The following is a 13,063-nucleotide window of genomic DNA, read 5'->3' on the forward strand; positions in this document are numbered from 1 at the left end:
CTTGATTTTTCATGTGGTTTTCCTATTCATGCCACTGTCTTGCTGTGAACTAAAGGCAGAATATTGCTTAAATGTACATAGGGATGCTTGTGGTTTCCTAAATAATTTGTATTTTCTGATATGCCACTAGCAGTTTTGCATATTCAGTATGTTGGTTTTGTTCTTTCATTACAAATAGTTGTAGCAAAACTGCTATTTGAAAATTAGATATGTTCTCAGGATTTTCTACTATTTTTGATCTTGTATGTAGAAGTTGTCCGAGAATCTATGCAATATCATGTATCTTAAATTTCATACCATATAAATTATCATACCATCATTGTTATCACCCACAACATTTCTCAGGTGATGCACAACTTTAGAAGGACTAGCTCATAAACTCTGAAGAGTAATTTTACACTATTTTTTTTCTTTTATATGCTTAATACATATACTTTTAGTGACATTAAAAATACGTATTACCTGTTTTTCAGATCTTGGATTGTGAACTTGAAGCAATTCTTGGTTATATGCTTCTTGAGACTTGGAGAACATCTGCAATAAATAGGTATGTGCAATGGATATATGCATGTTTTGTGTTAGATGATTTGGAGTGTGTGTGAGATTTGTTGACAGACTAATGCTGAACTTCTTAAAGCCCTTGATAAATCTCAGCTGCCATGAATGGAACAGTATGATGATCTTTGCAGGCTGAATTTTCAATAGTCCATGTTGAATTTGTATGGCAGAAATTGGAAAGGGTATGATGCTCAATTACTCGGAGAGAGATTTGTAGCCAAACTGACTTCAGACTGAATGAAAAGGTGAATCTTCACAAGCAAGGGAGAAGTTTTGAAGGTAAAATCAGTGAGCTGGAAGAAGTAGCTCTACTTTTGATCCACCCATACTTGAGGCTGTGCTTTAACTGGTTTTTAGTTTGTGCTTCCTTGGATTTCTTTGCAACTGCTAAATGTAGTAAAAGTACAAATGTGACTACTGGGAAAAAAATGGCCATAAAAGTCAAAATCTTGGGTATATTGAAGATCCTGGAAATTTTCTCAAGTATTTCAGTGAAGCTAGTATCTCAGTTGGAACATTTACAGAAAGTATTCAGGCAATTTCAGAATACATTCCTGCATATAATGAAGTAATTTTTAGGTGATTTCTTTTTTACAAGTCAGGTCATACTTGATGATGCTTGAAACTCTGTTGAGCTCCTAGCAATGGAGAAGAAACAAGAGAAGATTTAAAAGGTTTTATTCTTTCTAAAGAGTTTATAGATCTAGACAATTTTTTGAGCTTGGGCTCTGAGGAGGAAAAGGTTTCTTTAATACATGAATGTAACAATTGAACTTACCTTGCTCTGTATGAGAAACTTTGAAGAGATTTATAATAGGGAAGAAGTTGAATTCTTCTTACGAGTAAAATCCAGGACCACTTTTTGGTGTAGAGGATCCTTTCACAAAAACTTTTTTTTGCAGTAAGTAGCTTGTTCTGTAAGAATCAGAATGCAAAATATTTTCATAGTGTGCTTCACCTATAGGTCCCAAGCTGTTTGGCAAAAGCTGAAGAAGAACCATTGTCTCCATTTTATGTATGGGGTCAGGTAGCTGCCTAGATCACTTAATGTATGATGGTCCTACTGCTGGGTCTCCTGGATTTTCAGACCTATGTCCAGCCCTGTCAGAAGATCCTCTGTCTAATGGTGCTTTCAGAGTGCGTGCAAAAGATCTCAGCAGTGTTTCTGATTATTACATTTCGTTAATAGTTCTCATATCTATTGATGTGTCTTTACTTCTTTTCATCTTTTCCCTCTTTGTGATGCATTTTTTTAGTCTCAGTTGTTGTGCTTTGTTTTCTGCTTTGCTCCTTTATTTTGTTTATCCATGCTTTTTGCTTTCTCCTCCTCTTTCTAATTCATTTGCAGTCTCTGGAGATTGGCAGCAGTGGGATCTTACACAAGGAGGAGCTTCAGGAAAAAAAATCATAGCAGAATAAGCTTCCCTTTTACTGCCTCTCTAGAGATCTTGCTGTAAAAGGCAACTTGCTGTCATTCCTGTACTTTTTTTTTTTTTTTTTTTTTTTTGCAGCCAGCTCTGTTGGGTGCCCCCTTTGTGCCCTGCAAACATCTGTGTTGCAGCTTATGTCTGAACACAACTGGAGAATTAATGTGTGAACCTGCTTCTTATTTTGAGCAGGAAGCTGCTGCTATTAGTAGGGCACATGGCCTTGGTTCACCTGCAACTGCTAGTCCCCGTGTGGGAGCGAACCAGCCGTCTGTCCTCTCCCCACCTGCCACCTTTGCCCTTGTCTGTGGGGTAGCACTTTTCCTTGTTTTCCTCAAGACACTGCCCAATGCCTGTAAGTCTGCAGCATTCATTTTGTCCCCAAATTTTTCCCAACATGTCATGTAGAAAGGAAGAAAGGAGTAAGCACTGTAAAATTTTTATGGCATAGCTTACTTTCCATTGCTCCTGGAAACTTCTCCCTGCATGCACACAGTCATGCAGGCGCCACCCAGTAGCACCACCCTTCTGTGTAAGGAAGAAATCTTCAAGCCCTGAAGTATTCAGGCTCAAGGGATGCCAGAGCAGAAGAGGAAGCCCCAATCCCCAGTTTGTGGACAGGATTCCAGGAAAAAGTGACAGTGGTTCTGTGCTGGTTTTGGACACAGCACAAGGCAGCTTGCTGAGCATAAATTGTGAACTTAACCTCAAACAGACTTAAGCCACTTTTTACTTTAAAAGAAAAGAAAAAGGGCAAAGAAAAAGAAGCAGCAGCACTGCCATGTTTGCAAAAGCACTATCCTACTTGAGTGTGCTCAGCAATGTTTGTAAAGTGTAGGTGATAAACTGCAGTCTTTGTGGCATATGTGTGTCTCTGAGAGAAAAATGAAATCTGTTCTGTCAGTTTGGCTTTGGCTTATGCTTGAAGAGTTGTTGTGACGAGCCTGGAAGGTGTGGAAACTTTTGTTAAAGATCAGGTGAAATAGCAGAGAATGACTGTAACTCTGGGGGGAGGAAGCTGGAGGATTTGAGGTCAGTCTAAATTGGCAGTCATCAGCTGGGAGTGAAGCACAGCTGATTTAGTAAGAGCATGCACCAATTGAACAACTTCCCTCAGATGTTTGGGTTGGAAGGACTCAGAAATAGCAAATCTTGCTGGCTGACCTTAGCTGGAATAGCTACTGGGCAACCTTGTTTTCCTTCCCTTTCAGTAAATGACTCCCTTTTGGAGGAAAGGTATGTGAGTTTCAGAGCTTTCCAATCCAGCTTAGAAAAAGTTGTCCCCTTTCTTTTCAAAACTGACCATCAAGGCAGTCCCCGTGCACCTCAGACCTCTGTGTGTGTGTGTGTCCTGCACAGGCAATGGTCTCCCTTGTTCATTCATGTATGCACTTTTTAGGGAGGGACGAGTTGGGCTGGCTGATTGTATGACTGCCACCGCTAAACAGGAAAATTTTTTAAGAAAAAAGATCTGGTCCTCTTTAAACATTGGCGGACAGATATCTGTCTTCCATCTGTGGCAGCCTATGCCAGACAGCCGAAGAAATGCAAAGTTTGTGTTCTGAAAACTCGGAGAAATAACTGGCATGGTCCAACTTAATTATTTTAAACTACATGCAAATCTGAAACATTAAACACAGAAAGTAACGTTAAATTGTGAGAAGAAGACAGAAGCCAGGAAGTTCAGCTGGAAGGGTCGTGCCTTCTCTGTCCATAGGGCAAAGTTCCTGCACAGGGCACGGAGCCCTTCGGCACCGCTTCACCCGCTTCACGGGCACTGCTGTCCATTAACAGCAGACAGCAGTCACCCACCGGCGGGAGAGTCCCCTGACCATCCCCTGACCATCCCCTGCAGCTGGGTCACCCAAGGTATTGCATGGCCTGACATAGCAGGCAGGAAGGTGGCTGGTGGCCTTGCAGGTATCTGTGGCTCACAAGACCCCTCCGGAGGCACAAGGTGGCTGTTTTTCTCCCATTACAACCAGAAAGGTTGTACATGGCAGCAGATGGTGCTGGGTTTGAATGGCTGTTTCCTCAAACAGCTCCTTGCTGGAGTACTTGAGCAAGACAGCTCTGTTCAGAGGAGAGGGGAACATGGTTGAAACAGTGGGCTCTAATCACTGTGTTTGCTCCTTGGGGCCATGGCCTGCAGGGAAGAGAGTTGGAGCAGCCTTGAGGCTGCTCCAACAAAAAGCTGGGGTTTTAAGAGCCCCCACAGCCAGCCCTGAGCCAGAAGTTACGTACAGATGCTTCGTCTGTTCTTGTTCTTACTTGAGGCTTTATCCAAAAAAGACTGTTTTGCTCTGGGTGAACTTTGGAGCAGCCCCATGGAGCAAATGGGAAATAAAGCAGGAGTGTGCATCAGCCAGTGTCTACTGGGCAGTAGCAATTTGGTTTGGTTAGACAAGGTGTCAGGTTTTAACAGTTCCCTGTTCATTTTTAATTTGCTTTACCATACAGGCACCGCACCGTATTTAGTATTGTGCATCTTTGCTGTGTGTCCCTCCTATTTATCAAAGTTATGCAAAGAAGTTTCGCATTAAAACTATTTCCCTTTTCTGAATTGGCTTGGTGTTGTGACCGTTTGTCTCCTTTTGCAGTGCTAGCAAATGTGTTTACGATAGGTGACTACAAGGTACACTTTGGTACCTGGGAACCTGGGAGCAGTGTCTTCTGACTCACTGGAGCAGTTGTGGATGAGTCATGCTGCTAAATGTACCATACATTCCCAAGTAACACATGGCGTTATTAATTGAGGATGTCAGTAATGTGTTGCGCAACTGTCAGAAATTAAAGCACTGATAAGGAACTTTGAAACAGTCGTGTTTAAGATTGGTTAGTTTGTAACACCAGTAATTCTGAACACAAATCTAATTCCAAATGCAAGAAAACAAAGGAAAACAAAGGCAGTCTTCTGCTTAAATGGCTTAATGGCTTTGAGTATTTAATTCGTCAGTCCCCTTATGATACGACTGTGGTTTTTCCACCTTACAGTACTTCCCTAGTTGGCTGTCACCTGCAAGATTACTTTCTGTAGACCTCCTGAACCTCCATTGCAGAGTTGCTGCCTGTCACTACACACCATGTGTGCATGGGGTGAGGATGGTAAATGTCCGAGTGGGTTTTTTAATATGAACATTCAAGTAACCAATGCCAACAGTGAAGAAGTAGATACAATTTGCTGTTGATTGTTATGCTGCTTTACTGTGTTTGCTTGAGGAAAACATTTCCAAACTGGAGAGGCAGGTGCACACTCATGTGGTGCTTTCTGTACAGATGCCAATCACACCTTCTCCCTCCCGTCCCTGTGCATCACGGCGATGTGCATTGCTATTCACTGTGCAATGACTGGATCTGTAATCCTACCCGTACATGAAGTGTGTGGTAGCCAAATGTAGCAACACAGGAATGAAGTATCATTATTTTGTCAAGACAAGATACCCAGCATAGAGTATCATAAATTGATCCCAAGAGGACAGACCTAGAATATAAACTGTAGTGCTTTGAATATATGCATGTTATAATTGTATTAAATGCTTTGCAGCAATTTGTATTGTATTACAGCTGACAAAGTATTTTACCTCCTAGTAACTAACTAGTGTAAATAGTGTTGAAATTTTTTCTTTTCCATATTTATAATTACATTAATTGCTTTGCCTATTAATAAGAGCTAAGTGTCAGAGCCCAAGCTGTAGCTGCCAGTAATCCAAAAGCAACTTGTTTGCATATTCAAAATACAAGTAATTGCCCTTTTTGCAAATGCCTATCTTCACAGTTTAAATTTTACTTAGAAAAGCCCACTGTGTTACCTAAATATTGTCAAATTCGATATCAAATCTAGTGCTAATAAAATGTCTTTCGGAAATGAAGAGAAACTTTGTGCTAAGTGTTCAGAAGATATCCAATGAGAAATAAATGAATAGCTCAAGTTAGCTAGGAGTTGTGACTTATTTCCAGATAACGATAAGCTTTGAAAAAGATTTTTCTTGACTTTGAAAATAGTGTTTTTCAGAAGCCACAGCTGGAATATCCACATACAGTGCAATTTTTGTTTTTGCAGTGTGATTTAATTGGGCTAACAGAGTGTCACAAAGAAGGATTGGAAAATTGACTGAATTTTTCAAACAGCAACTTTTTTTTTAAAGTTTCCAAAGAGAAGTTTCCTTTCTGCATTGTTATCTTATGAACTTTAACATTTTTATTCTTAGACACAAAGCAAATGGAGATTTCAGCATAAAACTGGCTAAAACTTCAGTTAAAGAAAGCCTTCTTTTCAGATTGTTTGTTTGTTTGTTTTTTAATTTTTGTTTTCTCTGTAATTATGATGCTTTATTTCTGTTGAACTCCTTGCTGGAGGCCGGCATTTAATGCAGCTGATGGTTTGAAAATTTGCAAAGTGCTGGTATTTGTGAGGGCTGCAAGAGTGAAAAGTCAGTTGCAACTTAATATTGCAGATGTATGCTGAACTATCCAGGGAAGAGCAAGGGTTGATTAAATTCACGAAATAAGGTGATTTGTAGTTTTCTAAATATGTCACTCAACCTAAAATTAACTCAATAATTTCCCAGTCACACAGATGCTAATGAATCCTGACAATCTCCATCGACCTGCTGCGATGAACTTCACTGTGACCTAATATTATTTCTTCTTTATTTTTGCTAAAAAGTAAGAGTGATTGTAGCATTTATCACATGCAAAGCAGAAGTATTTGGGGATTTTATTATTTTTTAATACCTGCAGCTCCAGGGTGCTAGTGAATTAATTGCATTTAATTAGTAAGGGTATAAAAGAGGTGCTGCTTTTTTGTGAGTGTATCTCCTAAAGTTTAATCCCCCAGAGATTTCACATGTAATAGTGATAAAACTGACTGCTTCTAAGTCAGCATTAATGATGTTATTTAAGAAATAAAGTTGAAGATATCTTTTCATGCAAAATGTGACAAAATTATAAAGCTTTAAGACATTAAGATAGTACTGTAAATATGATTTATTATTATTTCTAAAGTTAGAATCACCTTGGAATGGCATTTTTAATTGTGTGCTACCAGTAGCTAGAAGAAATATGTAAAAAATTTGTAAGTTAGCCAAAATCCTAAATGGGTTTATCTACTTTCCTGCTAAATACAGAAATATATTATTTAAATAATAATATGGTTATCCTGCATTTGTACTTGATTTATGGGAAAATCTCCAAAAGGCTGCTCTGGATTATGAAATGGTATCTCTCTTTCCATTTCCAAGTTTTTTTTTTCCCAAAGCTTTACAGAATCCCAGATGAAAATCAACATTGATCCATAAAAGAGACATCACTGTAGCATTGACATGGGTAGGGCATGACAACTGAAAAGATTTCTGGCCTACGGTTATTTCTGTTGGGGAAATGGAGATAGGTACACACACACACGCACATATATATCTGTAATATTTAAAGCTGCTGGGCAATGGCAGGCTGGTTGCAGACAGCTGCATGTTCAGGCTTTTTGGCTAGAATGGTTAAGTGGCTAAGTAAGTGTACAAGTCAGGTCTCAGCATGCCCAAAAGGGAGAAGACTGCTGTGCCTCAGGTTCCCATGAAAAGTTTTGCCAGAGCTGGGTTTGAAGCTGCAGCAGTCTCATTATGAGATGTGGTGCTGGGTAGGAGATGGGCTTGATAGAACCCATTTTACTGGATTTCATTCAGTGGCTGCTGCCCACAGAGAAACATAAAAAGTTAAAAAAAACCCTGCAATTTTGAAAACTGAAATTAAGTCATCCCTTTCAATTGAATTCCTTTCTGGGTTGCTCCAAATTGTTACTGGATTTGTTTAGAAGTTTTGTTGTTTGTTTTTTTGTGGTTTGTTTTTTTTAAATAATTTACTTGATCCATTCAGTGACATCAGCTATAGTGACTGAACAGTTGTTTCCATAGTGACAGATAGGAGTGTTACAAGCATACATGTATGAATCAGGTAAGAGGAACAGAACAACTAAAAATTGAGAAAGTTTGCTTTCAGAAATAAACCAGAAATATTTGGTAAAAGTTTTCAGGAGAATGTTTTGGAAATCTAAAAATTATTTTAATATAGCTAAGTCTTCAGCACATCCAAAGATGCTAGCATGGCTAGTTTCATAGTGAAGCACAAAGGGATCTGTCCACATCTGGTAACAGCAACCACCTGGAGAATGCTTAAAATAGATAACTAACTCCATAATAAGAGTGAATGAATTTAACTGCAATTAAAAAAATAAAGCTTCTTGCTCATCCTTTAAACTATGAAAACTAGCATCACAGCTCATTGTGATTAAGGTCTATCTCCTTAATAAGTTGCATCTTGAAAGGATCTTGAGTACTTCAGTTATGTCACACATCCAGTTCTAATTCCATACTGGCATGAGTCAGGAGCTTGACCGCTGAAGATGACAGTTGCATCAGACTTATGTGAATGCAGGTGAAATCTGACTTGCATTCAGTATATGTAGTCAGGAATATACATCCAAATTTAGGAGGCCCCACATGATACTGTATCATCATGGATTTAAATACTATTTGGGGTACATGCTAATAAAGCCAAAAAGACCCTTTATGCGTACAAGCACAATAAGAATTAATTCTACTCCCGTCATGACAACTCTCAGTGGGAATATTGTGACTTGCCTGGGCTCAGACGTTATTTCCAATAAGTATGGAAATAATGGCTCACAGTGCTGTAGAGTGTTAGGAGATCTCAAGGGAAATCTCATCAGATTGTGTGATAGGTTTGAAATTAATCCATGTCCCCACTGTATGTACACAATATACAACTGTCTTTCTGATGGCTTATAAGGAAAGGTAAACACTACTATCCTAAATCAGCAAGGGGACTTGCTGCAATATGTTCTCTTGGTAGAAATGAGGTATCTTTCTAAGTTGATGCAGGAAACTCAGAAAACGGTTATATAACTTTCTTACGCTGCAGATATAGTGTTGTCTGGTTTGCAACCTCATTATGCCACATCATCGTCTTTTTTGCAGTTCTTCTTGCCTCCTATTCAACATTTGTCTTTACATCATCCTTTTGAAAATCTGAAAGGGAAAAAAGTGTTGAGAACTTCTTGCTTCCAGTATGGATATGACCTAGATATAGATACATCCACGTACCTGTCATTCCCGGATTGCTTTTTGGTGAAGGTTTCTATATGGCACTGTTCTTACCTCTTTTCAGGCTGGTTTGGGATTATGCCAGGCTTTGCCTGGTCAGGTGTGCAGAACTGTGTCATGTCAGGCCAAAACCTGTCTTCTCACCATCTTTCCTGGAGGAGCAAGGGATTGTCATCTGTGGAAGAATGTACACTTCACCACACTTTAAGTAGTGAGCATCTCAAGAAGCATATGGCAAACTTGCCAGCCCATAGGTTGAGTTTATTGAATCCTGCCTTTTCTGGAGGACATAGGCTAAAAGCTCAATTTTGAATCCTTGTAAGAGTTTAAGCATGCAGGAAAGATGTTTCCTCACTATGAGGGTGGTGAGACGTTGGCACATGTTGCCCAGAGGAGGTGTGAGGTGTGATTGCCTCATCCATGGAAGCGTGCATGGCCAGGTTGGATGGGGCTTTGAGCCACCAGGTCTAGTAGAAGATGTCCCTGCCCATGGCGGGTTGCAATTACATGATCTTTAAGGTCCCTTCCAACTCAAACCATTCTATGATTCTATGTTCTCTTGTCAAGAAGTCTTAAAAGGACTGTGAGAAGAATGGTCTTCTTCAGTGATCTGCTGTAAAGTTTGAATAACAGTGCTAAGTAATTTTGGAGGCCCAGGCCAAAAGAGAAGTTGGCACCATGTGAGACGTGCAAGGGCAGCTAGCCTGAACTAGACATTTAGTTTTTTAAAGCAAAGTGACTTTCTACATAGCTTTTGTGAACATGGAAATAAAACAGGGGGGACACTTCATTTCTGCAGCTTCTCTGTCCTCTCACTGATTTAGCTTCATTTGTATCTGGCTTCCACATTTAGCTCCCAGTCTTCTCTGGAGTTTCCTTTCCATTGTAAAATCCATTCTTTCTCTGAAAGGCCTTTTCTTTGTTCCTTTGTAAGTTCTTTCTCTTCCGAAGATTCAACAGCACAATGAAGAACATCTAGGTTCCTTTCTGTTGACTTGTATTCTTCTCCGGTTCTTTTCTTCAAGTTCTTATTCCTTAATGTCTGTGCTTGCCTTTACTCTTAAGAGAACCCATCATTTCTTTTGCTTCCAATATCCACCAGCTGTGGGAGGCAGTTGGTTGATTGGGCAATGGCTTTTCTGTCTTTCTGCATACTTGTTAGGTTTATGTAAACATTTGATACAGTAGTTTTGATTTGCTATAAACTCTAGTTCTATGTAGAGCTTTTTTTTTTTTCTCCATTTTGATAGACTGTTGGATCAGTGTATCAGCAGTCACATCTGACACTAGTGTCAAAACACAATCGATAACTTGGCTCCCTTTAATTAATCACAGAGAAGAGAAAACAAGAGAAAATCCACATAATAAATTATTTTCTCCAATACTGATGTTTCCAGATTCCAATTGTGTTTATCAGCTTTTAAAAACGATCTGACTATATATTGGAATCTTGTACATTTTGTCCGATAGGTTCAAATGCAACCACCTTTTTTTCTACTTCTTTTTATTCATGGTAGCTGAATGTTGTATATCATTTTTAATTCTATCATTCCTTCATATACATGCAGGAAGAGAAAGGACTATAAAGCTCTTTATTCTTGTTTACCTTGCTAAGCCAAAGCAGTTAGAATGGGGCATGCACCATCCAAAGAGCCATACACTAAATTCCAATCGATCAGTCACTGAGGTGACTGAAAAGGAAACATAGATCGGTGATATGGCTGATGCTGACAGCACAAATACAAGACAGTGAGGTTGCAGCAGGAGGATCTGAGGAATCATTATGACTGGTAATGATGTATGAGATGGGAAGAAATACTTTTTTTTCCAGATTCAACATGGGGTTTGTAAGTGGCAGTCTAAGGAAAAATAATTGTTATTATTTATCACCTGAACTGGTTTTCAATTGAATTGTTTGGGTTTTTTAAACTTTATATGCTGAAAAATTAATAATTTCAGTACATCTCTTCTTGCTTTCTGAAGCATTGAAAAATACAAACCTGAATAGTGTATGGTACTTAAAATTGTGTTTAACATAAAGGTATTTATCTATTTGTCATGTGGAAGGAAAATTAATAATCTTCTTTGTGCACCAGAACTTTTATACTGAATATTTTCTGAAATTTCATTATGTAGAAGCCCTGTGTTCAAAACTTTTTTGTTTTTATATACTGTCGTGTGTATTTGTTCAAACAAAGAAATGCTTATCTGTTGAAAAGATAGCAGTGATAAATTACTTCAGCTTTCAGCTTACCTACTGTTTTCCATTTGGCATTAAATTCCTGGTTGCATCCCAGAGGTAGATAGATCTGAATTAAAAAAAGTTACCTTGATGCCTTTTTTAGCTAACCCCCACAACCTGATGATAAAAAGGAAATTTAGCCATCTAAAGGACCGTCCTTCTTGTATAGTTTAAATCCCTCTAGATACCAAAGGAATTGCAATTTTTACCATTTTCTCTGAACTATATTAATTTTCAGAGGATGTGCAGGACCTCTACCTTTACTGTCACAACAACAGCACTTTAGATATCAACAGTTTAACTATCTGTTGAATCTAAATAGCATGCAAATTGAGCTTTCCATACTTATCCTATCTCATTATGGGTAATGCTGCATATGCTTTGTTAATCCTTTTGAAAAATTATTGACTCCTGAATAACTTTCTTTTACTACTATAAATCATATCTTCATGCGAGGTTTTTTTTCCTGTCATTGACTTTTAAGTTCAAGGGTCTGTTTTGTTTCTCATCAGAAAACAAATTTCTCTCTATGCTTAACATGAAGTATTCTGGGCTCGTGTTTGCCATTTTAATGTAGGTTCATCACTCTCCCCCTCCTTCTTCTCCCTGAATAAATGATCCTTATTCAATGAACAATGGGAGCATACAAAAGCAGAAGAGTAACAAAACAGATCAAAAAGCTAAAAGGAAACATGCCATAAGTTAGCTGTATTAGCATATTTTAATATGTAAGAAAAAGTAATTGGGACCTCTTTCCTCATTTCCCAATCTTTACCATGCATGAGTTGATAGAATTATTGTTATTTACAAAATACCAACACTGGCCTTCAAATAAGAGATGCTGTATATCCTAGTGGACTCTTGAGGTCTGTATCTTCATCTACATTTTAGCTGGTCCATATTGGCTGTCCACTGAAAGACTGTAGACATCTACTTGGGAAGGAAATGAAGTTGGTCACAGAGCTTTAGGAGGAGAATTTCCTGGTCAGGGATGAACGAACATGTGCACTTGATCAAGCACTTAACACCAACATGTGCCAATTTCTATCTGATGAGTATGAAAGGAGCCTGACCTGACTGGATTTGATGTGGACAGTGGTACTTGATCTGATGAGGCCAACCCAGTGTGTCCGGAGATTCCTACCTGCTAAGTTTTCTTTTGATAGGCCAAGATATCTTCGGGGCAGTTTTGCACATTATTTCTGTCACCACTCTTCCTTTTATACTGCCTTCTGATATGAATTACAGCTGAGTCTGTCTTTCCTCACTCCCACTCAAAACATTAGGAGTCTTCTGTTTTGGTCTTGGAGGCACACTGATCTACTGACTAAAGCCCAGAGTTCAAATGTTTGGACATTTGTTCCTTGTTCTGCCAGCATCTCATCCTCTTACTTTTCACAGAGCAAAGATGGCATTGGCCTGCATTCTGGTTTCCATCTCTCTTAGATGGGAGCACTGATAATGATGCTTGCTTATGTACTAGAATAGAATAGTTTACTTGGAAGGTACCTGCAACGGTCTTCTAGTCCAACTACTTGACCGCTTCAGGACTGAAATGTAGCTACTGTGCTATATAAGCTGAGATGTGGGGCATCTTCTTCTGGAAGGTAAAATTCTGCTAAGCTCGATAAACTACTCGTTGTTAGAATTATTATTAACGTCATTACTCTTATTATTTCTGGATTGCAGCTGGGTCCTCCGCATTCCTAAAGGGTTTGTTT

The 13,063-nt window shown here is 38.9% G+C and overlaps 1 protein-coding gene across 4 annotated transcripts in view; it reads left to right on the forward strand.

The window, feature by feature from the left end:
* Positions 1-13,063, forward strand: part of ENOX1 (ecto-NOX disulfide-thiol exchanger 1) — a 392,145-nt gene that overhangs the window by 97,460 nt on the left and 281,622 nt on the right. For all 4 annotated transcript variants that reach the window (XM_080376795.1, XM_080376801.1, XM_080376802.1 and 1 more), the window contains exon 2: positions 474-547. The gene's annotated coding sequence lies outside the window, so the exon portion shown is untranslated. The remainder of the gene's footprint in view (positions 1-473; positions 548-13,063) is intronic.

Source organism: Falco punctatus (assembly GCF_963210335.1).
Source record: "Falco punctatus genome assembly, chromosome: 2".
Classification (NCBI taxonomy): domain Eukaryota; kingdom Metazoa; phylum Chordata; class Aves; order Falconiformes; family Falconidae; genus Falco; species Falco punctatus.